Genomic DNA, 7,698 nt, shown 5'->3' on the forward strand with positions numbered 1-7,698 from the left:
AAACATTTGATATCTGTGAAAAAGCCCTGAATGTGCTCTGCACAGGACATCCAGACACAAAACTACAGCATGTAGGATCTCAGAGAAATTCACTCAAATATAATGTCCTCTAGAGGACAAAAGTCTATTCCTGGGTCGCATGAGGTTGTGGCTGATGGACTCTAATCAAACACACCTAAACAAGCTAATCAATGTCTTTAGGATTGCCAAGGCGGGGTTACACAGGTGAGGGTTTTTTTCAGGGTTGGAGCTAAACTCTGCAGGACAGTGGCTCTCTAGGACCGAACTTGCATAAAACTTGTCTTCAAACTGTGAATGGATTATGTCGAGCCCAACCCTGCTCCTGGCGATCGACTGTCCTGGAAAGTTTAGCTCCAACTCTAATCAAAGACACCTGCCTTTAATTTTTGAGTGATCCTGAAGACCCTAATTAGTTGCTTCAGGTGTGTTTGATTAGGGTTGGAGCTGAACTTTGCAGGACAGTCGATGGCCAGGAGCAAGGTTGGGTACCCCTGACGTAGAGAAACCAAGCAAAGGGCGTTCCTCTTATAACGCAACTGACCGAGCTTATTCAATAACTAGCTACACAATCAATCTCTTACTTGCCTCGTGTATGCTTTCTTTGTCTTTTGTTAATGGGAAGATCTGTGAGTGTGTAGAACTATGTAAACTTGCGAAAACAAAAATGAGCTCAGAGTGGATTCAGGCTAACCTACAGTAAACGCCTCTGATTGGCCACTGCTTTCAACAGAGATACCTGTGATTGGCTAAAATACTCAACGCTGCCAAACACGGTTTAAATAGAACCTTTTGGTTTTGTAATTCGAAACCAGAGCGCGCACACAAAAACACACAGGAGAGTTTGAAAGCGTACTGGTACTGTAAAAGGACCCCCCCCCCCAACAATTTTAGACAAGTTTGCATCCCTGCAGTAATTTCTGAGTGAAAATTGATTCAAAAGTAAATCCTACCATTACTTTTTGTTAGCATTACCATTCATCTCAATGCTGTGATTGGCTGATGGTACCCCTGCTAGCCTAGGGAAAAATTAAATATCAATATATGCATGTAATATGAGATATTATATGAAAATGTTATTAGTTTATTTGTTAATAGTTGCATTATTTATTATAGGCCTACTTATTTTTTCATTACATTTTGCCCAACGAACACATTAATATGCAAATTATAGACAATGGGATACATTGATTATAGTGGGAAACCCCATTTTTGGCCATACACATATATTGTGTAAAGGAAAATAGTATATCAACGCATTCTCTAATATCTTTGATACCATTTTCCCCCCTGTGGTTCTCAGGAGGCTATATATTGGAACTATTGTCCTCCTGACAGAGAAATAAAGCTTTGTGGATGAACCTGGACTTCCAGTTTTGTGAGCTGAATGATAAAAATCAGACGATTTGTATCCTTTATTGTATACAGCCCACAGGTCGCTGTCCAATCAGATGGTGGCATGGTTGCCATGGATCGCATGCTGTTTGTGGAGAGCATTTCTGCAAGTTTTAACTATCTTCTGATAACAGTATTATCACCAGAGAATGATACAAAATATAAACTTTTCACGAGCACCAATGTTCGGCGAATAAGACAAGCTCTCATTCAAGCTTAAACAACAGGTATTTTGCATACACAGTAATCATAATCACTAAAAGAAAAGTTATAAGGCCAAGATTGAGGTATCATGGTTTCGATAAACACATCACACATATTTAAGACATAAAACATTATTTGTGAATATAGTTGCTCCAATACTTTCAATGATTTTTTAATGATTGTCTGTGTACACTCTGTTTCTTTGTCTGTGACACAAGAAAGTAAGGGTTTAAAATACTCAACGCTGCCAAACACGGTTTAAATAGAACCTTTTGGTTTTGTAATTCGAAACCAGAGCGCGCACACAAAAACACACAGGAGAGTTTGAAAGCGTACTGGTACTGTAAAAGGACCCCCCCCCCAACAATTTTAGACAAGTTTGCATCCCTGCAGTAATTTCTGAGTGAAAATTGATTCAAAAGTAAATCCTACCATTACTTTTTGTTAGCATTACCATTCATCTCAATGCTGTGATTGGCTGATGGTACCCCTGCTAGCCTAGGGAAAAATTAAATATCAATATATGCATGTAATATGAGATATTATATGAAAATGTTATTAGTTTATTTGTTAATAGTTGCATTATTTATTATAGGCCTACTTATTTTTTCATTACATTTTGCCCAACGAACACATTAATATGCAAATTATAGACAATGGGATACATTGATTATAGTGGGAAACCCCATTTTTGGCCATACACATATATTGTGTAAAGGAAAATAGTATATCAACGCATTCTCTAATATCTTTGATACCATTTTCCCCCCTGTGGTTCTCAGGAGGCTATATATTGGAACTATTGTCCTCCTGACAGAGAAATAAAGCTTTGTGGATGAACCTGGACTTCCAGTTTTGTGAGCTGAATGATAAAAATCAGACGATTTGTATCCTTTATTGTATACAGCCCACAGGTCGCTGTCCAATCAGATGGTGGCATGGTTGCCATGGATCGCATGCTGTTTGTGGAGAGCATTTCTGCAAGTTTTAACTATCTTCTGATAACAGTATTATCACCAGAGAATGATACAAAATATAAACTTTTCACGAGCACCAATGTTCGGCGAATAAGACAAGCTCTCATTCAAGCTTAAACAACAGGTATTTTGCATACACAGTAATCATAATCACTAAAAGAAAAGTTATAAGGCCAAGATTGAGGTATCATGGTTTCGATAAACACATCACACATATTTAAGACATAAAACATTATTTGTGAATATAGTTGCTCCAATACTTTCAATGATTTTTTAATGATTGTCTGTGTACACTCTGTTTCTTTGTCTGTGACACAAGAAAGTAAGGGTTTCGGTCATGCAGGAAGCAGGTGGTTAAACATGGGATAGTCATGTGGCGTCACGCTGTATATCCTGTGCTTGCCTGAGGGCATTATTTAATTCTTTTCATCCTTTTTCTGCTGGATATACTAATTCTATGCATCCACGATCACGAGGCATCCATATGTCATGAAAAGGCTTTTCAGCTCTGGTACAAAAGGTCTCTGTGGTATCTCTTGATTAGATTAATTCAAAGCCTCATGATGGTGATCCAGTGGCATCTCCGTGTCCTGTATATGAAATCCCTACAACAGTCCAGATACTCTGCAATAAAACTCTCCTTTTGTATTTCATGGAAGAAAGTCATATGAGTTTGGAACAGCATAAGGATCAGAAAACGTAATTGTATTTGAGTATTAGATAAAAAAAAGTTGAGTTCAGTATGCATCCTCATTGCAGTCATGATCATTGCTTTCCAAAGGACATGAATGTAGGACTCCCGTCTGAGGATCACACATTTCACCGAGCTGTGCCTCCGTCTGATTAAGCCAGAGGTCCTGCAGAGATGTCTGGACTGGACACGGCAATCAGCCCTTTAGCTGCCATGGAGCCTCCTGTATTTCCAAATGCACCAGTACAGGTTTGTCTCACAATAAGTGTTGAAGTTGACACTAGTCAATGTTACCTCAATTCATATATGTACCTGTTCTATGCATAAATGACACGGTTCACCATTCAGTTGTTGAATGGTGGGGATCATTTTCAGTGATGTCCTAATTATTTTCTAAACCAGTGCAAATCTGTTGTTGGGGAGGATCAGCAGAATATACTACTTGAGGTCCTGAACCATTGTAGGGTAAGAGCTTATGTCCTAAGTGTAACACATTCAGATGTCTGATCTAGAGGTCGACCCAGAGATTGTCTTACTATAGGGAGATGAGAGGGTCTGTATTACTTACTATTGGAGAAAGCGTAACGGCTAACTTTGATCACGTGTGCCTTACTAACCAATCACATCACAGCCTTGACGTCATTGAATTTCAGTCAGAGTTGTGTGTCACTCAGTCGCCGTTTACAGATACCATAGGAATGAATGAGAAGTGCCGTAAGCTGAATCCCACTTATTGCAAAAAGTCAGTGACTTCTCTTATAAAATGGCATTTTTTTCAGTGTAAACTCTAAAAATAGTTCAATCTAAAACTATTGTTTAGTGTAAAACATGTTGGAGATTAGCTGATAGGCTGTCAATTCATTAAATAAGCCGTTTCCTCTAAAAAGCTGTTTATTCAGTGTAGTGAAGCCTCTCCTCCATTGACATCCATTAAAGAAAAAACGGCCTCTGGACTCCTTTCCCATGTACTGCCAAAGCGGAAGCGTTAGCTTTAGCCATTACACTTTTTTGGCTAAAGGTTGCAGGCTTGCCTTCTATTGGCTTTGGGTCGACCGATGTATCGGTTTTGCCGATTAATCAGCACGATAGTTGATTGCTGGAACTATCTGCAAAAATCCATGCCGATAGTTTTCCAGGTTGCGTCTGTTGCTGGAGTGGCTGAGATGACTCCGCTGTCATTATACAGTAGAGAGCTAGCTCTAGAGGTGGAATCACTGACGCCTCGTGCTGTTTGTTTTAAGGACAGCAGTATGTTTGCTGTCAAGGCTGAGGACATTATCAGCACCTAAAATGGTTAAAACCCTAGATATGTTTAGGTAGATGCCCTATTAACGGCTGTTTCTATGGGCTGATATATGTAAGCCGTCTGCCATATTGGAATAGTCAAAGCCGGTCCGTGAACACTCTAGAGCAAGATCCCTGAGTGTCTGCAACTGTTGTTATAGGCTACACATGCTTGAATATCTATATCTGCAGTAGACTAAAGCAGATACTTTAAAAAAAAAAAAAATTATTTGGTGGCGTCCCGTATATTTTGCTATATGAATATTTGAATATGCAATACACCAAAATAAAGACCAGAGCCTCTACTTTTAAACAAAAAAATCTGTTTTATTCTAGCTTAAAGAATTCTTTTTTTATCAACACTTGAATATAGGTAGGTTTCATAAAAATGCATAATTTTGAGCAAAAAGGTGATAAAATCACATTTTTATCAAAAACTACATCTGGATAATATTCAGTACGATTATCAAAGCATAAATCCAGTAAATCGCTTCCATCAACACCTCCAAAGCATGCACAGACATATACCACTTCTTGGATCAACATTTTACTCTGTAACATTATGCAGTTTTCATTTATATGCTGTCTATTGTTGATGATCACATTATTTTTCATATGCATCTGTTTACTTAAGAGATAGCTAGTTTCTCCGTGCTGTTCACGTGTGTTTTTGTTCGGGAGGTTTTGTTCTCGTTCAGAAGATGTGTAATAGCGCCCCAGAGTGTATAACAGTGAAAACACTAAAAGCCATAAAAACTCGTCTTTGGCGGGGAAGTGTTTTCTTCTAAAAGACTAGATAACTCGTCAATGGCGGGGAAGGAGTTAACTAACACAATACAACAAGACGAAGCCGTTAGCTAGCAAGGTATTTAAAAGGTAGCCTACTTTAATTTAAAAACCTGCAATATTGAGTTAATACATAGCAAAAACACAAACCAACACATTCTTACCTGTGAAAGTTTATCCAGCTTGTTCAGAAATTTAAATTTAGGCGGTTTTACAACCAGATACTGCATAATGTTGTTGCGTCATGAAATTGATTTTTACTGTGTGACATTCACACAGTTTTCCATTAAATTACATTATATTTGTCTCAAATCATTGTTAACGTACATAAAGACTTCACCCTGGGCTGGAAGATTGTGTATTGTGCATTTTTCAGGGAAATGTTTGTCTTTCTGCTCTAATAAAGTGTGCATGCTTCAATAATATAGATCAGTACCGTTGCTAGGCATAGGCAAACTAGGCGGTCGCCCAGGGCGCCACCAGCAGGAGGGGGCACCAATGAGCGCATGTACTGGCACTACATTTTAGCAGGGTTGTGATAAAAGAGTGGCACCAGAAATATGATTGCCACCCCCACTGGATCCCCCAACATCATTGGGCTAGAGTACTATCAATCTGACAATGCCTGTATGCCATTGGATCAGAGCGCTGTCAATTACTGCCGGATTGTTGCATGCAAAGTTTGCATTTGGAGTGCTCAACAACACTGTTAGATCAATGGGTTCTGTCAGTGCTTTGGCAAAGTAGCGTGTGTTTTTTTTTTTTTTGCTAAAAGTTCAAAGTTTTAGCCAAGTTCAAAGACCAATTTAAAATATTGGTACTGTAAAAAAAGTGCTATTAGTATTTTGTTAAGGCAGTATTTGTGGCAGTCGAGAAATCACGCTGTGAAATTGGTCCAAAGGGTGTGCTTTTTTGCACCAATGCATTGTTAAAAGATCAGTGTGGTGTGTGTAATATTCATATATAAAAATTTAACGGCTAATTAAAAAAATATTTGTATAGTAAAATTCGCTAAATCACAAGATCAATACATCCTATATTAAACCGCTTTGTTGAATTTAGCACATCCTTATGGAAATGCTGAATTAATTAATTCACTACTAACAGCACTTAAAGAGCAGGTCATATGGTATTTTAAAGTATCCTAATATTGTGCTGGAGTCCCCTACAACAGGTTTAAATGCATCTAAGGTCAGAAAACATTGTAATTTTCTCAGAATATACATTTAATATTAGAGTCATTTGCTAATGATTTCGAAATGATTCGTTCCAAGCAAGTTCGGAGCAAACCCCTCCCTTCCATAAGCCTACTCTGCTCTGATTGGTCAGCTGGCCAAGCCTGTTGTGATTGGCACAGAGAGGAGTCCTTGAGCAAGTTAGCGAGTGCTACCGTTGACAAAGCACCTTTACATAAAACAGTAATATAGTGCTCCAATCCGTTCTTAAAATAATAACATAAAATACAAAAAACACTTATGCAAGCGAATTGTGCCCACAGTTAAAGTTTAGCTGCTAAACTGTGAACACTTAAAACAATAATGGTGGATATGTTAGCCGAGTGCTAACGTGGCTAACTGATGAAACCATACAGTTTGTAAACCAAAATATGTCTACTGTAATCTTTGAAGGATGACAGACAAAAGACGCTCTGTCTTAACTTTTAATCAGAACGCAGAACAGCTGTATCACAGGCGCACCAGCCTAACTAACTCGCTCGTCTCTCCCGCATTAACTTTATAGCTGCCGGTGCAGCAAAATAAACAGCAATTTCACAATGATTATAAAGTCTGTGCACTACACTACATTCTTTATTATTAAACGAAGTAATTAGAACAACGTCAGTCTACATTAATCGACACATTCTTAGGAAATAGTGGGGATTATGCAAATGTGACGTATACCAAAAGGCAAAGGCAACAGGCAAAAGATTTAAAAATATGACGACTCGTTAAGGCGATTCAGAATCGACTCTCTCTTTTGAGAGACAATATCTTTATTTATCATGCACTTTTTTGATTAACAACTTTGCAGATTGTTTTCATTCAAGAGTAGCTACGTTATAAACTGCAAAAGAGATATTTTTCAAAAACTCAAAAACCCTGCTCTTTAATGGAAGCAGTAAGAGAGCAGAGTGTCACGTCATTTAAAGGGAAAGTTCACGCGTCAATGAGTCAATGAGGAATAAGTAGCTGGAGTCTGATTACTTTTATTTGACTGATCAAGTTTTTTATGTAGTTTGGGGTGTTTTTTTTTTATAGATTTGACTGAAATAATAATGACATAATGGACACTTTAAATCAACATTTCAAACAGCCACAAAAAAAAAAACACAAAGACAAAAAG

At 38.0% G+C, this 7,698-nt stretch overlaps 1 pseudogene; it reads left to right on the forward strand.

The window, feature by feature from the left end:
* Positions 1–3,363: 3,363 nt before the first annotated feature.
* Positions 3,364–7,698, forward strand: part of LOC107565966 (uncharacterized) — a 12,744-nt pseudogene continuing 8,409 nt past the window's right edge.

The sequence above is a fragment of the Sinocyclocheilus grahami genome, unplaced genomic scaffold, assembly GCF_001515645.1.
Source record: "Sinocyclocheilus grahami isolate Dianchi unplaced genomic scaffold, SAMN03320097.WGS_v1.1 scaffold1037.1, whole genome shotgun sequence".
Lineage (NCBI taxonomy): Eukaryota > Metazoa > Chordata > Actinopteri > Cypriniformes > Cyprinidae > Sinocyclocheilus > Sinocyclocheilus grahami.